General features: G+C 35.5%; 1 protein-coding gene across 2 annotated transcripts in view; it reads left to right on the forward strand.

Annotated features, from left to right (window-relative positions):
• Positions 1-21165, forward strand: part of GTDC1 (glycosyltransferase like domain containing 1) — a 355035-nt gene that overhangs the window by 13287 nt on the left and 320583 nt on the right. For both annotated transcript variants that reach the window (XM_027835651.1, XM_027835649.1), the window contains exon 2: positions 3731-3882. The gene's annotated coding sequence lies outside the window, so the exon portion shown is untranslated. The remainder of the gene's footprint in view (positions 1-3730; positions 3883-21165) is intronic.

Below are 21165 nucleotides of genomic sequence, written 5' to 3' on the forward strand. Positions count from 1 at the left end.
TAATCTATGTATTTTACTTTATGCATTTAAAAACATTATTCTGAGGAGTCCTTAGGTTTCACCAGAATGCCAAAGGTGTCTTTGACATAAAGGAGTTTAAGAATTCCTAGACCAAATCATCTGAGGTCCTTTCCAGCTCTATATCTATGATGCTGTGATTCTTTTCCTATAGTGGAGCACATTTGTATGTCAATAACTTGAAGAACTAGCTAGTTCAGTGGCTATTTGTTATTCCTCCCCCTTTCCCTCCTTTAGTACAAGCATCTAATTCTCTGGACATTCTTACATATACCAAAGTGTGTTTGAGCCCTAGAACATGGGCTGAAGATTGGGCTTCTGACTTAGTATTGATGCGCTCTAGAGGTTCGGGGTCCTGGAATCCCAAAATCACGACATGCGGGTCCTGCCCCAAAGAATTCGACCCAAGCCTTCTTGCAGCCAAAAACATGGTTTACTGAAGATTTGCCGTATTAGCTAGACTCTTAAGGAATCTGAGCATCTATGGGCTATTGCCTAGATTCTAAGAATCAGAGCATCTTAATAGAGACAAGATGAACCTTATATACAGAAAGACTGTGGGAGGGATCTAGGAGTGGCTAAGTGTAGTCTATGAGATAATAGAATTCCAGGGACCTGGACCACAAGGCCAAGGGAGAATGGAGAAGTGGCCTGGGGCCATAGGGAGGTCCACAATGAAAGGCCAGTTGATGGGATTATAGCCTCAGGGGAATGCCAGAGATTTTGCCGTGTGGGAAAGTCCAGGGTTTTTCCTTTCTGGGACCCAGATCCCAACCCCATCAGTATGACTTAGGTTAGAATGATGTTAACTTGTCATATTATTGGTCTGTTAGTTGATTTCCCTCTCTTCTTCTTTTTGGTTAAAAATACTTCAATCCTCTGACCCCCTTTTATGGATCTTATATCCACACACTTCTACTTTCTAGTTTTCTAGTACTGGGAGAAATTGCCAGTAGACAGAGATATAATTTTCAAAGTTTTTATTACCAGGTCTATTGGTTAAAAAAATGGGTAAATTCTAGCTTATACATTTATGTATATGTGTATATATATATATTATATATACACACACACACACATATATACATATATATAGATGTATGTGTGTGTATGTATATATGTATATATACACATACCTATTAAGATACCCATATGTTTATCCATTCATTTGTGATTTTAAAAAAATTAATTCTTTATAAATTACTTTACCATCATCAATATAGCAAAAATCTGTAACATAAAAAAATTTAATGAGCAATATGAAGTAAAGACTCTAAGTTCAAACCTCATTCTGGAAGCAAGTTTTTATTAACTTTCATATCAGATAATACATAAGTGATTATTGTATACTTTATAATATACTTACTATATATCCAATATTATATATAATGTCTATGTGTATATGTATATGTGTATGTATGTGTGTGTGTGTGTGTGTGTGTATATATAATATATTTAAATGAATTGATGATCTCAGTAATATGAGCCCTTCCTTCAATAATACATATTGTGACCTATCCAAAATTCACGCCATATGATGCTTGTCCATGCTTTCTTGTAAGTCTTCCATAGGAGTGTTTGTCCTATGTGCTGAGGTGGATAGAGTGCTGGCCTGGAGTCAGGAAAACCTGAATTCAAACCTGGCCTCAGATACTTATTAGCTGTGTGACTCAGGGCAAGTCACTTAACCTCTGTCTGCCTCAGTTTCCTCAAATATAAAATGCTAATAATAGCACCAGCCTTGCAGGCTTGTTGTGAAGATCAAATGAGATAATATTTTTAAAAGATACTTATTAGTACATTGCCTGACACATAGTAAATGCTTAATAGATGTTTATTTGCTCCCCCCTTCTATATGTACTGGTATCTTTTTCTATGTCTGTTTTCATTACATAGATACTAATGGAGTAATCATCCTGTCTTTTATAAATTTTTTAAAAATACATGACTCACTTATCTCCTTTTCTGACCATATGTATTTATTTGGTGATATTCAGTACATTTCTTCTGCCTAATTCTTTGTTAACAACACCTATTCATGCCATGCTCCTTTCTATTGTTCTTCAGTTGATTTTCAACTTAAATTTTTCAAATAGTATTCTTGACTTAGAGACATAGAGCATCGCTAGAAGAATATTGTTGTTAAAAGATGGGCCTTTATTTCTGGGAGAAACTCGGGGTTATTTAAAGCACTCAGTTCTCCAGAGATAAACTAGTCTATTATCTCTCCTGGTCCAGCTAATTGTCCATATGCAATACCTGTCCAAGATGCGCGCGCACACACACACACACAAATACACCTTTATATAGCATAGTTTGGACTATAGGTATTCTTTATCCATTTATTTTTGTTTATGATTTTTTTCTTGTGGAGGTAATTAGGTCAAACTTTTTTGAGTGATTCTAAAATATTAACTAGAAGTTCCTGCAAGGTTCAGGATCTTGATGCAATCAGCCACCATGCCATCTGTAAACAGCAACATTTGGGGTACTTTAAGGTAAATTGTCGAGATTTTTTTCTTCCATTTTTACTCTGTGCTAAACATCCTCCATGATGGTAACAAATACGTATTTTCTTGTTTTGTGTTTCACTTCAGTCTATCATCAGAGTTATCTCTGATACATTTTTCAAGAAAACTTGTATGATTTTTGACAAATGGGAGATACCTTGTTGAAGCTTTTATGTCAGTGTTTTGATCTCCTAAATTAATCAGTTGGCATTTATTAAGTACCTACTATGTTCCAGGCACTGTACTAAGTAAGCAATGGATATAGAAATGCAAGAAATGGTCTCTGTTCTCAAGTAGTTCACATCTAATGGAGGAACTCACAGTCAAATGGACCTATGTTGTTTTTGTTGGGTTTTTTTTTATAGTCAGATGCTGGTAAGCACAATGGGATCTTGTATTCCCTAAACCTTTTAGTCACTTGTGTGATATGCTCTTCTGCAGAATATCATTTGTAAAAGCCTGCTTATTTCTTTCTCATACCTTCAACAAGGATGCCCATGATGAAGCTATAGTTTTGGGAAGAAAGCACATTGGCCCATAGTTACTGATACTCTCTTACTCACAATTTTTTTTTTAATTTTGGTGGTAGCTCCACTGTCATTGATGGAGGAAAGAGTTTGTTATTGAAATCTTTAGAGATCATTTCCATTTCATCCATGTTGTCCATCCAGTTTCTACCTTAAATTCTTTCAGGATGATTTTCTCTCCCTTGCTTTTTGCTATTTTATGATGTATATTGATTATAATCTTCAACAGTTCTCCTTTATAAGATTTTGCAGATGAGTTAATATTCTAAACGGTTGTTCTTTTGGCTATTATAGCTTTATCCCTGATAATGAAATCAAGTGTTTGCTGATGGCACCTTTTGTTCTCCTTGTTGCCCTGATTTCAAGCAAGCAATAAGTTAATTGAATTGTAATTGGTTAAAATTCCTTAGGATATGGTGATCTTTGTGTTGATATCTGTTCTTTTATCTATTTTTCCATTTTCAGGTATTGTTTAAATAGGTCATATTGGAGTTGACCCAAATTTATACCATACCCTCTCATTTTTATTCTTCTTGTTATAGATTTTGATATTTGCTCTGAGTTGGGGCTTTTGATTATACAGAGGTAGTTTGGAAATGATTCATATTAATAACTAGTTATTTCTTTTCTATTGAAATAAAATCAATGAAAAATTTTTTTGTGTGATATTTACAGAATCACAGAATTTCAGAGTTGGAAGGGATCAGTAGCCATCTAGTTCAACCCACACCTGAAAAAAATCATCACTGTAACATATGATTGGTGATTGGTCATCATCCATCTTCTGCCTGATACCCTCCAAGGAAGAAAGTTCACCACCTCCCAAGGTAGCCCATTTTACTTTTTGGACAGTTCTAATTATTAAGAAATTTGTCTTCACATCAAACCTAAATTTGTTTTTCTGCAGCTTCGACCCATTACTCCTGGTTCTGCCCTTTGGGACAGATCAAGGGTTAATCCTCTAACAGTTATCATGTACCACCTGAATCCTTTCTTTTTCAGGTTCAAAATCTGCCTTCAGCTGCCTTCAAAATCAATTCTTTCAACTGATTCTCATATGAAATGGGCATTTTTTTCAATTAACTATATTTGTATTATATAAAATGCAGTCACTTGCAGAATTTGTTCAGTTTTTTTAAATACCAGATACACTTCAGCCCTCTATGTGTTTGGAAATTACTCTTGTTTTTATGAAATAAGGCTTTAAATATCTTTCTATAACAGTGACCACATGTCAGGAAGACCGGGACAAACACAAATTAAGAAATGGAGTTTTCCTAAAGCTGTAGTGTGAAAAGTTGATTTCCATATACATGGATGTATTTGTAATAGGAGATCCAAGTAGAGAGCTGTAAGGCATGTGACTTAACTCTCTGTCTGCCTCAGTTTCTGCATCTGTAAAATTGAGATGGTGATAACACCTACCTCCCAAGGTTGTTGTAAAGATCAAATGAGATAACATTTGCAAAGTGCTTAGCACAATGCCTGGCACATAGTAAGTATCATATAGCTATATAGCTATATCATGGCTAGATGCTGATATGAGGCATTTTATCATTTTCCTTCTTTGGCATGAAAGACCAGTAATAGGATTTTGGAGTTAGAGTATTACTAAACAAGTAGTTAAATAACTTTTCTTATATAATTCTAAATAGTCCATAGCTTCACTGATAGTGTCTTAGAATTCCTTTCTTTCTTCAGCTCCTTCACAGTTGACTGTTTTCATATATACCAACTTTATCTATTTGAAGGGGTGAGGTGATTACTAAGAGTGGTTTTAATTTGCATTTCCCTTATTATTTGTGATTTGGACCATTGCGATTCATATGCTTACCAGCAGTTTGTATTTCCTGTTTCAAAAACTGTTTGTTTATATCCTTTGGTCAAGTTTTCAGTGTAGTGCTGTGGAAAGAGTACTGGCTGTAGAGTCAGTAGGTCTGAGGGCCTAGGTTCAAATCCTACCCTTGTGTATGACCTTGGACAAACTGCTCATCCTCTCCAGGCCTCAGCAGACCTAGTTGTAATGTGAAGTTGTATTGGACTAGATGACCTTTGTAATGTGAGATTGTTGGACTAGATGACCCTGTGGATCTTATTCTAACATACTATATATTATATTTATCTTTTGGGTAATGACTAAGTTTTATATATTTATGTCAGTTCCTTATGGAATCATTAATTCATTTGAACTGTTACCAACACAAAGGTAAAGGTTGGCACAGTTGATGGCAGGCCCCAGAGACCTCATGTAGTACTTCTAGGACCATTAGCAACTTCTGGTATATGTATGAAATGGAATATTTCATCCCCTTTTTCTTTATTCTTTGAGGTTTCTGTCTTTTTTTTTTTCTTTTCTGATGAATCAACAGGATTCCAATGTACTCTACTTCCCTATGAAATTATACTTTTGCATTTTTTCCTATGGACTTTTCTTATCTTTCTCTTATTCAGTATTTGCCTTTTTTAAAAAATGCTTATTTTTTTATAGTTTCTGTCATCTTTAGTTAATGAATAAGGAAAAGTACTCTGAAGCATAAAGAGCCCATAGTATGTTTTTCATTTGTTCTTTCTTGTAGGAATTATTAGCAGTGCCCAGGATTTGAGCTCATATTTTGAACATTGTGTTTTTTAATGTATTTGTGTTAGGTTTATGCCCACTAGAACACTTGAATCTTGGGCATAATGTTTGTGGGAGTGGAGCATATTTTTATCAGATTTCTCTTTCTGTTAGTTTTGTAGGCTGAGGGTAGCAGGCGCATTTGATAGATTCAGTTGTAGATCCTTTTTGAATAGAGAATAAGGAGTAAACTCCTAAAAATGAATCCTACTTACTAAATAACATTTTTGTGACTGCTTTTTAGTCATTGTATATAGATTTAATCCTCCCCCATTCCCTTGCATTCAATTAAAAAATAAACATTTATGTTCTCTTAACATATGTAAAGGGAAATATTATCAAGAATGAAATACTTCCTACTCTCAAGGAACTTGTGTTCTACTGGGGGATACAGTTTGCACACAGATAAGTAAATACAAGGTAATTATAATTTAATGATCATTGTAAGTGACTGTTTCACCTTATTCTTTATATCACTAAAAATTCTGTAATATTTCTAGCATTTCTTCAGTTTTCTTCTAGCTCTAGGTCCTGATTTTTTTTTAGGTCTCCTAATTATTATATATATTTCAGTAATAAAAGTCCAAACTAATATGTTATATTTTTACATTAAGTTCTTTATCTGATACAGCACATTATAATGTCAATATCATTCTGTGTATGGGGAAAAGAGAACAAGACAACCAGTCACATATTGTTCACAAGTCTACAGGGTAGCCTTTAGCAATTTGGCTCCCTAAGGTTACCTCCCACCCAAAACTTTTAAGAGTACCTAGTGTGAATTAAAATATCACCTTCACAATCAAGATAAAACACAAGGGATCATCACTCTAATATGATGATATTTTGTTGCTTAACAGAAATTGAAACCTGAAAGAAATTAATGATTAAAAAACAAAGGTACTCATATCAGTTGGCCATTCTTAGTTGGATCTGAAGCATTATCTGTCATGGAGGCCACCTTGTCTGGCAGGATGGAAATGGGTCCTGGAAATGACCAAATGTTTCAAAATGTGGTGTGAGGTAGAGGGAACTAGCCAAGTGTTTCTCCAGGAACAAGAGTATGTGAGTTAATTGGGTTTGCAATAGAAGAGAGCATTCGTTTCTTAACACATTCACTACCCATAATCCTTGGAGGTTACATAGTGTTGGGAGAAAAAAAGTGTTAAGAGGAGGATGCACAGGTGAAAGGGGCTGCTGAGCTAAAGTGGATTGGAGTGAGGTAGAGATGGCGTGAAGAGAAGATGATGCTCATTGAATGATGAACTCTTGCAAATAGTTTCTGCCAGTTCAGATTTCTTTGATCACTTTGATTACTTTGCTGTTATTTTTGAACCTTATCCTATTGTGTATATGTGGAACAACTTTGCAATCCACATTTGGTTCTGTCATCATTCAAAATTATGCATAAATTCTTCCTCTTCCCTTGCCCAAAGACTCCTTTGGAGCAACTGTCTCCACGGTAATTCTAGGAGGAACAAGCCATAATCCCTAGTATATGGTAAAAGGGGAAAAGACAGAGTTGATAAGTTAATGGCATATACTTTATTTCTATTAGAATACAAGATTCTTGAGAATGTAATTTTATTTTTTTTATTTTGAGAATTATTATATTATTGAGAAGTATTCTGTATTCTGAAATGAACTGAGATGGCTTCTATATTAGAATGTAAAGCAATACTAGTCATTTCAGGGAGAAAGTAGAAGGAACATATTCTTTGAGATGCATGGAATGAGCAATAAATATAATTTAAAATTTCATTATAGTTAAGACAAAAAGCAAACATATGTAAGGGTAATAGTTTTCCTCCCTAACATTAGAAAACACATACTGTTTATCAGTACAAAAAATGTTTTTCTTGAACGAAACTCAGGTAAGGATTATTACATGGTTCCGTTGTATAAAGGACATTGAGTAATGTTGTATGAAGAACTGCTATTCAATAGGACATATTTCATATTAACCCTTTGTACAGGTGATAACATAAAATCAGATTGTAACATGGTGGTGGCCTCTTCACCAGTGACTGGAAAAATAGCTTAGGTCTTATGCTTTGTCACTTTGATCAAGGTCAGTAAACATTTGTTAGTTGTCTGTCATGTTATAAGCACTATTTTAGATACAGTGAAAGCCTCAAAACAGGTAAGATTGGACCCATTCCCTCGTGCAGTTTATAATCTAGTATTGGGAATACAGCCAATGCTCAAATATGTGTTATTTTCTGAGGAGGTGATAATGAATATAGTGATAGAACCTGAAAACCTGGATAAATGGATATTCTGTATTAAAATTAGTGTTTTATTAAGAGTCCAGACCTTTGGGGAAGCTTATTTATTTGATTGTTTTTTAGATCTATTAATACATATAGGCTAGTTTAGATAAGTGAAATAGGAGCATTATGATTAACAGTTACTGTTTATTGCATGAGCAACTAAGTGTTGCAGTGGATAAAGCGCTGGGCCTGGAGTCAGGAATACCTGAGTTCAAATCTGACCTCAGACATTTACTAGCTGTGTGACTCTGGGCAAGTCACTTAACCCTGTTTGCCTCAGTTTCCTCATCTGTAAAATGAACTGGAGAAATGGCAAACCACTCCAGGTCTTAGCCAAGAAAATCATGAAGAGTCAGACATGACTGACATGATTGAACAAACAACAATAAAATGTCATGCCCCACTCAGTAAACTCCACTCAGTCTCTCTAACCTCCAGGGTCAAATATGAATACTCTGTTTGGCATTCAAAGCCCTTCATGATCTTTTCCATTCTCCCAACCTTACCAGTCTGCCAAAGCCTTATAACACCTTCCTCCCCGAGATCTCTGTCTTTCAATCCAGTACTGATGGCCTCCTTGCTGTTCCTGAAACAAGAAATTCTCTCTCCTGACCCCAGGCATTTTTACTGGCTATCCCTCATGTCTGAAATGTTCCCCCTCTTCATTTCTGCCTCTTGGACTCTCTGGCCTCCTTCAGGTTCCAGCTAAAATCTCATGCTCCACAGGAAGCCTTTCCTATTCCCTTTTAGTACCCTCATTCAGTCGATTATTTCCAATTTATCCCTTACCTACCTTCTTTGTATAGTTATTTGTATGTTGTCTCCCACATTAGACTGTGAACTCTTTGAGAGCAGGGACTGTTTCTTACCTTTCTTTGTATCCCCAGCATTTGTCACCGAGCCTGGCACAAGGTAGGTGCTTAATAAATGTTTGTTGACTAACAGCTCAAGAGTTTGTGAAATTATTGTATCGTAGTTCAGTTGAATTTAAACTAAACTAATCATTAAACTGCTACAATGTGGAAGGTACTATGTTAGGCACGGGGTGCACAGAATGAAAAATGAAACCGTTTCTACCCCAGGAATTGACATTTTACATGGTGAAAGACAGCTTGTACACCAGTAAGGACCTATAGAGCCATTTTAAAAGGGAGGGCATGCTAATAACTAGGGTAGGTGGGAGAATCAAAAGGTCACATGTAGGAAATAGTGCATGAGCTGAGCTTTGAAGGAAGCCAGGGCTTCTAAGAGGCAGAGGTAAGGAGGGGGAGCATTTGAAACTTGGGGGCCACTTGCGTAAAGGCAGAGAGGTGGTTCTGTGTACAGAGAACAGTGAGTATTTTTGATTAGAAATGCGGGCATGTGGAGGGGAGTCATTTGAAATAAGAGGGGAAAGGCAAGTGGTACCTAGATTGGAGAAGGGTTTAAATACCAAGCCGAATATCTTGTTTTTTCATCTTGGAGGTAATAAGGAGCCGTCTTGCTAGTCTAGGCAACATGTAAGAACAAGAAGTCTCGAAAGAACACAATTTTAAAAAAAACTGAAAAATTCTACCTTACTCAACTATAGTATCATAGAATTTAGAGCTAGAAGGAATCATTTGGAGTAGAGTGTGAGATGGTTTGCTCTCTATTTAAGATAACGTATCTGGAAGCTGAGAGACAGCCCAGAGGAGTAGATAAAGGGGAGTCCAGAAGATGTGGGTTCACTTCCTGTCTTAGACAGAGGAGCTTTGTGACCTTGGGAAAGTTACTTATCTTCAATGCTTCAGGGATCCTCCAAGACGCTGTAACTTTAAATTACAGAATAGTTACTAACCTGCTTTGGAAGTGGTAGTTTTCTCACCAGGAATTTCCTACACCAATGAAATCATAGGTCTGGACCAAAAGAAAAAAAAAATGATCATCTTGTCCTCCATTTTGAGGAAAGTGCCCAAGCCAGCTGTGATTACTCCTTCATTCCTTTCTGGGCTCTGATCTTGACTTTCTGGACCTGTTTCTCTACTGTGATTCAGCTGCCTTCTCACCCCAGAAGATCACTTCACCATCTGGTCCCTTCCTCTGATTGGTCAGTTCCTTCTGGAACTTCCATTTTAAAGAATGTTCCAGACCAGCCTCATTCCCTTCTTTATTCCTCTCTGGATCCTACTAACTCTCTAGTCTTCTTTCCTTTTTCACCATGTGTCCTGATGGAAAACTCAGTCCATGCCCTATGCATTCCTTTGGGCCCATAGTATATAGATAATGGTATTCCTTATTATCAGGTAAGCATAATGCTTATCATTATTTTTAAATAAGCCTTTGTGCTAGATTTGACACTGCTCAAGGGCTCAGACAATATCTTATTTATTTGTATATTCCTTTCAGGACTTAGAACTGCCCATGTTAGGTGCTTGATAAATGCTTATGATTGAATTCAGTAATTCTGTACTCTAGCATACTTCAGTTCAGTGATTATTCTCCATTATAGAGCTGTTTGCTCTTGTTTGAGTTAGGTGAGAAATGATCCAAAGAAGAGAAAATAGATCTTTGTCAGTTTTGAAACTGATCTTCTCTCATGTTCATGGCCATATTTTTCACCCCCAACCCTGTTTTCTTTAAAAAAAAATTACTGTATTTTGATATATGATATGATATATTTTCAATTCTCTATCAGATAAATATTCTGTTCTTCTCACCTGCCTCCATATACATATCTTTTGGAGAATTGTGGTTAGTTCTTATGTTGTTCCTTAGGATCACCCAAATTATGCACATTTAACTGCTTTATAATCTTCTTTGTAATTGAGTTATTTCAACTTGCTTTGCTTTGAATCCCCTGCATTTTATCAGCAACTAGAAGAAAGCAGCAAAAGTGGGTATTACCCTGCTTGTATACCTTTTATTCTTTTTTTTTCTACTCCTGATTTTGCCTCATACTCCTTATTGAACTAAAGCCAGCCAGACATCATTCTCCCAACCACTTTGGCAATAAATGAATACCCTGCCTAGAACTATCAATGCCATGAGCTGTAATAGCATCAGCAGCATTTCCTAGATGAAAAGAAAGGAAAATGTAAGAAGAGAACAGTGTGGAACAAAATAGTACATTCTTTAATTGTATGGTGAACTTTCCTTGCCACACAAAGTAAACTCTCTTCCCTGAAACCTCTCCCACAGCTTCTGTCATCCTGAAGTGTCATGCCCTGGCACTAATTCGAATGGTAAGAGAAGTATGTTTCTCGTTTAAACTTTAGGCACTATTCTCACTTTGTTCCTACAGTGTTTCTTCTTCCCCCCCCTTCCCTTTCCCACTCTGATCATGCTTTGCTATCAGATTCTGTAACCATGTACAAAGCTGGGCAGGAGATCATTTCGTCGGAAATTAGATGGGCTCAGGTGGTAAATGCTTCGTGCCTACATGTGTAACATCTGATGCAAGTTCTTTAGTTTTTTTGCTATTTCTGTAACAGCCGTTGGTCTCTTTTTAACAGCTCATTCAGTGGAGATGCAGGAGGAAGGGATGAGTAGGCCTTTGGTGGTATTCATCATGGCTTTATTAGTTTCACAACTTTTCTCTGATTGGCAGTGAGAAACATACTGCTTCTGGATGGTGCTGAGCTTAGTGTAAAATATGCCAGCGGGAGACCTAGGCTTGCTTTCTTTTCATTTGGTTTGTAGAAAATGGACCTCTACCCACACCTGTCTTGTGTATTAGAGAGAGAAAGCTACACCTACTAGGAGCTAATGGCATGTTGGTGTTTCTTTGCCACCAGAGCCAAGTTACTTTATTTGGTTGAAACCTGCAGCAGTACAAACCTGGTTCTCTTATTTTTGTTACATTCACTTATTTTTGCTATAAAATTGAATAGGAGAGAGGACTTGGTTTTCCTGTTTATGTCTGTGGCAACTTTCTAGATAATTTGTGGTTTATTCCTTTCAACAGTTTTGCCTTTTTATCAGTTTTCTGTTTTCTTTGTGAAGGACCTAAAATGTGTACCTTCTAATATCCTCTCTTATAATCAGATATTTGGTTTTTGGGAATCAGAGTCAGAACTATTACTGACATAACTATCACTGGATTTCATCCTAGTGCCTCTTTCTAGGTAATATTCCCCTATTCTTTTATTTTTGGGCTATATTTTTGTGCCCATTTTTCCTTATGTTCTCCGATTTAAAATGAAATGATGTGATTGTGAATGTTCCTGGGGATAGGTAACTGAATGATGTGAGTTGATTTTATGAGTGATCTTTTTTTTTTTAAACATTGGTTTCACCAATGATTTTAAAATAGAGAAATTTTTACTTGTGTTAATTTCTTTAGGAAATGAATGTATTCCCTCAGAATAACTTGTATTTCTTGGGCCTTTCAAGACCTGTCACAGAAAACAAAATGCTAACCTGGCTTTAAAGTGGGGAGGGGGGAAATCCACCCTACCCCCCGTATTACATTATTCTTTGTTCTTTATGTGCATCAAAGTGACAATCCCACACTGTCTCAATTGAGGGAGTCTAGCACAAAAATCAAAAACAGCCTGGTGCTGCTATAGGCTGGCAGCCAAAATGTTTTGTGCAGCCCAGTTCTGGCAACAGTTTTCCTAGGCAGAGGGGTCTACCCTCACAGCATCACTAACGGCTAGCAGCCTCAGTCTCGCCTACTTCTACCAATTCTGTTCCTTCTTGTCTCCCTCTCTTTCTTCACTCAGACCACAACCGTCAAATAAAGTATTTTCTTAAATAGAAACATCATTCTCTATACAACTTCCACATTTAGTAAATGGCAAATTGCCTTTACATTGTTTCTTGCAGAAGATTGTGCTAAATTCTGCCTTTTCCAGCTTATTCAGAGTTAAGAGCTCTCTTACAAAGCTCCTTCCCTGCCAATGCTTTGCCTGGAATTTCTTTGAACATTCTCTCTGAGTATTGTTGACTTTGATGATAATAGTTCCATGACAGACATTTTGATTGGTAGGCATCTTGTCTACCTCACATCTCATCATTTGAACTGAAGATTTTGAGTGTTATTTGTATGAACTGTATAACTTTTATGTGAAGAATTCTGTCAAAGGGGCCAAAAACTTATTTTTAAAAATTTTCTGAATTATAGCCCAGAGTTAACACATCCTTCTTACGACTGAATTATATTCAGGTCAGGAGATAAGTGTCTAGTGGATAAGCAGGTAATCTCCAGTTAAGTCAAGGAATATGTCTTCTAAAATGTATTTTTTTCTTATAATTCAAATTCCAGCTAAAATATCATAAAATACTTAAGTCACCATGTCTCCTTAATAATCAGCTACAACTAATACTATCCTTTAGAGTCTGAAGGGATATGAAAATGTGAGAGTGGAGATGGTTTAGAGAACACAGACTACGTTTTCAGTATGAGCAAGCATTCTATGAAATTTCTTAGAATGTTAATTAGAATATAAACATGTTTTGTTTTATTAAGTAAAAATTATTTCCTCATGAGTGGTACTTTCTGAGTGATGTATTTTAAAATCAGCCTTTTTATAATTAAAAGAATACCTAAATATGGAGACTCAAATCATTTTTTAAAATGAAAGATTGATATTATTTTGACTGAGTTTTATTTTTAAAATTGTCAATGGTTTTTGGCAATAATGAAAATTAATTTAGTAGTAAATACTCATGTATTTTTGTAACAGTGTAACAAATGTGACTGAAAAGAAAGTAAACAGTGGTTCGTGTTAGAATTATTAATGTGAAACATTTTTACATGCCATATATTCTGAGAAATATATCTACCATAGATACATTAAGATAAATGTGTCTAGCCTAATGGCTCTTTTTTTCCCTCCAGATTTATTTTTAATTTGGTAAAGTCTTTAAAACCATCAAATAGATTTTAAAAATATAGATAAATCAGTTGTCCATATTAAATAAACTCACCTGTTATTTTCTCTCATTTTAAAGACAAGTTCAGCAACATATTGGCTCATTATTTTAAGAAAACAAACAGAAATAATCAAGTTGCTTTGTATGCTCAAAATACATTAAATAAATACTAGAGTTCTCCTTCCCCCTTGTCCCTACATCACCCCCCATTAGTGCCTTAAAAAAAAAACCAAACCATGCATTTAAGTGGATTTCTCTCATTTAAGCCCTTGTAAATGTTCTATAAGAAGGATGCAACTTCCAGAGCTGGTAATAATAATGTGAGGCTGTTGAAATGAAACTGAGTGAGATCATCTTAAGTTATATTAATGTAGTCCCTGGATTAACATTTTGGGGCTTTGAAATATGACAATAAGGAATGTTAAAGAAACCATTTATCTCCTGGGTCCAGGGCAGCCTAAGACTGTCAACTTTCTTCACACACTGTCAAGGTGTCAAGGTCCTTTAATAGTTTGCTCTGAAAATACAAAAGAGAAAACATACAGCAAACAGATGTACTTAAGGTGCTCTGTGTGTGTGTGTGTGTGTGTGTGTGTGCTCAGTGCCCATTAAATATTAAGGACTTTTTCTTCTCCTTCACTGGTGCCTTTTTTACCGTCATTGAAATGTATTGCTTTAGCTTAAGTCCTGGCAAAGTTTCTATGTTATTCTGTATTAAGAATATACCTTCTAGGGTCAAAAGACAAGCAACACAGCTTATTAAATATATTGTTGTTATTCTTATTACCATATGTGAACTGAAACCGAAGGTGATAGGCTTTTAGTAACTGGAATGTTACATCTGCTTGTACAAAGTGCTATAGAAGTAGAAGAGACATTTTCAAGATACGATAGCTGATTTAGGAGTTTCATTTTTAAAAAAAAATTTAGCTATGGCATTTTGTGTTTTTAGTTTGCTATTTAAATTTTTTCAAGAAAGTGTGATGAATACATCACAAATATGTTCTTTCAGGCCAGGTATGGGAACGATAAATCCATTGAGGACATCGCCAAAATGAGTACAGTAAGGTAATAATTAGACTTAAAATTTTTTACCTTTATTTTAATTTAAATATGGCTCCAGATTCCAGAGCGTAGCTCCTGAGTAGGTGGTTAGAGTATCTTAGGCTTATATCAAATTGTTGGCAGTAGGATGCTGTAATCATTAATGGTTACTAAATTTACCCTGTCAAAAATGCAAGGCATCTTCTCTTAAGCACGGGATAAAGAGTTTAGTGTCAAAATTCAGAAGAGAGTGTTAGGTGAAAGGGCTCATGTTATTTCAACTTTGGGAATTTTGAAAATTTTGGAAAACTTTTCTGATTTCTTTTCATACCTCATCATTTTATTCTGCAGACTACCTACACATTCCCATGTATTTCAGATATTTTCTGTGGCTTTTCACATTGCTCACTTTTTAGCCATAGCACCATATGAATTCTCTCTTTCAGGTTTACACTGCATATCTCAAGCTGCTTATGATACAAGTAGATTTTAAGGTAAAATGATATCTAGCATTTTGAGTTATTTTCATTTGATGCTGGAAGATTTTTCTTGCCTGCTCCGAATCTTCTCAAATTTCCTATTAAAAACAATCCATTAATATATAGCTAGTACAAATAAATTAATGGTTTGGCTATCACAGCAGTTGAAATGCATCAAAAACTGGGTACTACAATACAATTTTATTAATGAATGATCTACATTGGTTCCAGCTGTGTCCATGTGATTAGGCCTTCACTAGGCAACAATGGGTATTTCCCTATTGCTTTTATTTGATTTCCAAGAATGTGTCATCTGTTACATAAACCCCTGCCAATATGCCCCATGTAAAACTGTTTTAAAAAAAAAATTCTGAAGCATAAGTTGAATACCCACACATATTCCTGCCGAAATATTGTTTCCAATGAATAGGGGCCCAAGTTCCTGTGTCTGGTGCTGCATACCAAAAATCCCAGAATATAAATTAAAGTATAGACTTATTAAATTTATCAGTAAATTTTAGGAAGTGCAGTTGCCTGGTAATGCTAAAGATAGATTATTTTCACTTTTGCATTTCTATCTTAATATTTTATTACAGCACTATAATGTGTTATAGAGGTGGACAAGCCTGCAGATTGAAGTGGGGATAGTCCAGATTGTTCCTTTCCCTCGACCATATGGTATAGTTCTAAAAGCCTTTTGTATGCTGTCTGTTCAGTTTATTGTAAACTCAATCTTTAGTGCACCTAAAAAGATAACCAAATAAAAGTGAGCTAGAGAAAAAGGGCCTCGTATTATTTAAGGACCTTAGAAATTCTGGGTTTAAAGAAGGTAACGTTGGAAGAGACTTTAGCAAATGTTATAAAGAAGGGAGCTTTCACCACTTGAAAGCTTTTAAGTGGGCATCAGTTTACTAATAATGACTTCTGAGTGTCGTTTTATAAATTGATAAGATTTATGTTTTCCGGCTATAAATATCTTATTTGTTCCCTTGTTGCCTTCAGCAGGTAGATGCAGTGTGTTATGTATGTTCTTTATTCATTTTGACTTCAGAAGCAGCCTTGACCTCTGAGTTATCACAGATTAGACTTGAATGGAACATAAGATGTCATTTAGTTCAACCTTCTCATTTTATAGATTAGGAAACTGTGTCCCAAAGAGGTTATTTGATTTTCCTGAGTTCACATAGGTAGGAAGAATGGGAATTTGAACCCAGGGTACCTGATTCTAAATTCAGTACTTTTTCTATTATACTGCAGTATTTAAGCTTTGTGAGAAATTGAGGAAAGCACTATGGCTAATCTTAACCTTATTTGCTATTCCTAGTGTTTAAGATGAATCATATTTTTTTTTCCATTTTACTAAATTTTACAGGACATAAAAGGCAACTTTGGTTCTTCACACATTAAGATGAGGTTTATTGCCCCCTCTTACTTTAATACTTTGAAGACTTTATGATTTCATCTTTGTGTGTATTCCTTCTACCAATATGATGTGCAATCTCTCTGTACCTCATTCTGTGCAAGTCTTTCCCATATTTCCCCATTAATTCTCATAAAGAATCTAGCCAGTGAATGGTAGATTCTTTTTTTATTCTTTTACTATTTCTGACATACCAGTGTACCACTCAAGTTGTCCATCCGTCATCTTCCATTCTTCATACATGGCCAGCTTACTTCCTTTTGTGATCATATATGACTTTAGTAATTTTCCTTTTGTCTGTTACATATCATCTGTCATTGGTAACATGCTGCTGCCTCCTTACATTCTGCAGCATGAATCTTTGCATTGCCCTTGGGTTTATTTGTAATTTTGTTTCAGCTGAGGTTATGGTGTTCTGGGGTTTGCAGCCATATAGCATCACCGGGAGAACATTCGTGTTAGAAAAGAAAAAGTTCTTGAAGTGGCAAACTTTGGTATTGAAAGTGCTGTGTCATTTCCCAAATGTCGTCAAAGTGGATTTGGAAGGAGGAGGGGAGGGCTGGAGAAGGAAACGGTCAGAATAAATGAGAATTGGACTAATTTATTTTAACCTTGATTTATTTGTTTTTAAAGAGGTACTACTAGTAGAAGGAGAGAGTATTAGACACTACCCATTGCTTCTTGGCACTGAAGATTTGCAGTTGAAACCCTACCAAAAAAAAAAAAAAAGGCAAGCTTGTGAAACAAGATTCTATACTCTATCATTACCCTGAAACATTGAAAGGGTGACTGAGAGGAGCTCACATGTTAATGGAATATGTAATTTTCCTTGGAATGGTCACAAATATATCTGAACAAAAAAGACAGAAAGAGTATATGTTGTACATATGGTTGAGAGGAATTGAAATTACTGAATCTCTGTAACCAGTGTGCAATAGCAATTGTCCCCAAACAGTTTTCCTCATGAAAATCTAATGCTTTAAAATTTGTCTGAGAGCCATATCTATTAGCAATCTCAGGGAAATGTACTAGGAATGAATACAATAGCATAGGGTCTTGCATCTAATAGGCACTCGATAAATGTTTGTTGAATGAATGAAATATGATTAATTCTATTTTCCATCCTTTATGATTGAGAGTGATGATGTTCCTGTCCATGTACAGATAAAAATACTGGCATGGGATCAGCAGTCTTTTAAATGTTCTCTATCCATGTGAAGATTTTCCTTTGGCTTGTACTTCTGACTCCTCTTAGTCTGACTCCTTATTGTGACTCTGCCTTTGTGTTACATAAGCCAAACATCATCCTTCCTGAAAGGAGCCAAGGTATCTCTGTTTACTAGATAGATCTGCCTATTGGCTTTGTTTCCCAGAATTAAATGTGCTGTATTGTAAAAGTTGTCAAACTTTTGTAATTTGTCCTGCCTTTCTGCAGTTGTCTATTTCATTTTGCCATGTACTCAGTATTTGAGTATCTTATTTATGTGCATTTGTTCTACCTGGTATAGTTGCTTTGTGCCAAGCTTGGCTGTGTTGAGGAGTGGCTGAGTTCTAGGAGTATCTCACTGGTGATCTTATTCAACAATTTAGTAATTGATAGCACTCATATATGGGTGACACTAACAAAATGCTCAAGAAGCTAGTTTCAGTGCCTGCTGTGGGTCTAAGTGTTGGAGGCGTTGAAAATAAAATGCTGGACATTTTAGCTTTCCCTTGCTTTTGGCACTTCAGTGGAAAAGCCTTACACTTTTAAAAAAATTTTATTTTTAATTTATGGAATAAAACAAGCATTTCCATAACAGAGTACAATAAAAAAGATGATTGTACATGAAATTGTAAATCTGCTATGCACAACTTGCTATTCCTTTCAAATATGCAACAAAATTATCTTGTAAATTCCTTCTTTTTCTCCCCTCCCTACCAGCCTAGAGATGACTACCATTAAACCCAAATAGGTATATATGTGTGTGTGTGTATGTAAAATTATGCATCTATTTATCAGTTCTTTCTCTGGATGCAGATAGAATCTTTCTTCATATGTCCTTTATAGTTAATTTGGGTATTTATAATATTCAGAATCACTTATTTGCTCAAAGTTGTTCTTAAAACAATATTACTGTTACTGTATACAGTGTTCCTTTTGTGCAAGCCCTTCAATGTTTTTCTAAAATCATTGAGTTTTTTTTTGAGTTCTTCATTTCTTATTGCACAGTAGTATTCTATCACAGTCATATACTACACAACTTGTTCAACCATTCCCCAATTGATGGGCATCCCTGCAATTTCCAGTTCTTTGCCACCACAAAGAGAGTTGCTCTTAATATTTTAGAACATATAGGTTCTTTTCCTTTTTCCCTGGTTATCTTCAGAAATAGACCAAGTAGTGGTATTGCTGAGTCAAAGTCTTACACTTTTTGCCACTCTCTTTTGAAGACCATCCCACCTCCTTGCTATTAAAATGAATTTGTGGACAGTAGCTTTATGGCAGAATTGAGAGTTAGCTTTTACAATAATAATTGGCTAATCTAATTTAATACTTTGGAAAGCTGAAAGTCTTAAATTTTAATTACAAAACTTAGTTGTCTTGCAGTTGTGGTCTGTTACCTTTCCCATTTTAGATTTCAAAATCCGTGCAATGCATCCTAAAATAATTTCCTGATAGCTCATTAGCCTAATCAATTTTAGTCTCTTTAAAATAGCATCATGCAAGGAACTGGTAAATCTTGGAATGAAGGTATAAAGGAGAATAATAAGGTATCTTGTCTGAATGTGCTGTGAGTAGCTGTGTATATGTTAGATTCATGTATGATTTTTGAAGAATTAAACATATTTTGTCAAGTAATAAAGTGATTTCAAATTGTTACATCATGCTATGGAACCTGTAGGGTTTTATCTTGTAATAAAGTAATATAAAGAGAAACTAGATTGGGTACTACATATGATCACCCATGTATATGTCCAACTAATAGCTAAAGAGGAGAAAAATAACAAGATAATATATTATTCTTTTTTATTGTAGATTATTTTTTGGCCATTCATAATTGTTACTCCAAAAAGTTTATGTATACACAGTTGCATTTGTATTTTACAAGTCTTACCTTTTACTTCCAAAGAGCCAAGTTTAGTTAACCCTTTGATACAATAAACCTCTGAGACAGCTACATTGCTAATTTGACATTTGGAATTTATTAGAAACAAATTCATGAGTTGATGGGGGGTTTTTTTTGTCAATAATAATCTAACATTTATATACTATTTAAGAATTTACAGTGCACTTTCCTCTTAAAAATCCAGTGAGATAGGTAATTTTACATGTGAGGAAACTGAAGCTCAGAAAAACTAAGTGATTTGTCCAGTCACCTGACCAGACTAGTCAGTGGTAGAACCACATAACTCAAGAACAAGGCTTCTGACCCTTGTGTTCAGTTTGTAGGAGATTAATGAGATGGCCAAGTAAGAGTGTAATAGAAGAAAGAAGAAGTCCAACAACAGAACTTTGGCTCACATCAGTATTAATGTGTAGAGAAAAAAATGAGAAGACAAAGAAAGGAGTTAGAAATGTTGGGGAAAAAAATGAGCAGAGGGTCATAAAATTTTGAAGCTGAGAAGAGCATCCAGAAGGAAGAAGTTGTCAACAGTGCCAGATTCCGTAGGGGGATGAGACAAGGAAGATAAATACAGAGGATGAATGAAGAAAAAAGGACACTTTATTTGAGTATGTGGAAGTCATGGGTGATTATTGAGGGAGCAGGTTCAGTACTATAACAAGGACATGAAGCAAATCATAGTGAAAAGGAAGCATTTGTTTAGGCACCTTTTAAAAAAAAATTTAAAAAAAAATTTGCCAATGAAAGAAAGGAATGAGATAATAGTAGCTAAAGGGTCCAAACCTTTTTGTTTTTTTAAAATCTAAGTAAACCATACACTCGTAAGCAGTACACCCAGACCAAAAGTAGCATAAAATTCTATTCAGGCTTGGTTATTATTAGAGAATCAGTAATAAATCACCTGTACTTTCACTGGCTGTCCTCTGTGCCAGCATACTCTTCCTCCTCACTTCTACCCCTTTTGCTTTCTTTAAGTCTCACTCATCTCCCACTGCATGTGAGGCCATCGCCAGTTGTCCTGATCTATATCTTGCCACTGGACTCAGATGACTCTGGAGGAGACAGTGAAGCTGATGACTTTGCCTCACTTAGACCCAATTCATTTGCAAGTCAAGATGTCACCCTCCTGGTGTCACTGGTCCTCTTTGAGAATGAAGGACTAACAACAACAACAAAGGCAACTTTCTGCAAGTATCCTTTCACGGTTTTCTTTAATACTAACGTCTTCCCTCTGTGATTACCTGCAATTTTCCCAGTATATATGTTGCTTGTATGGAGTTGTTTGCAAGTTGTTGAACCTATTAGAATGTGAGTCCCTTGAGGGCACGCTCT

This window comes from Vombatus ursinus, unplaced genomic scaffold (assembly GCF_900497805.2).
Source record: "Vombatus ursinus unplaced genomic scaffold, bare-nosed wombat genome assembly UNPS02014816.1, whole genome shotgun sequence".
In the NCBI taxonomy this organism is placed as follows: Eukaryota; Metazoa; Chordata; class Mammalia; order Diprotodontia; family Vombatidae; genus Vombatus; species Vombatus ursinus.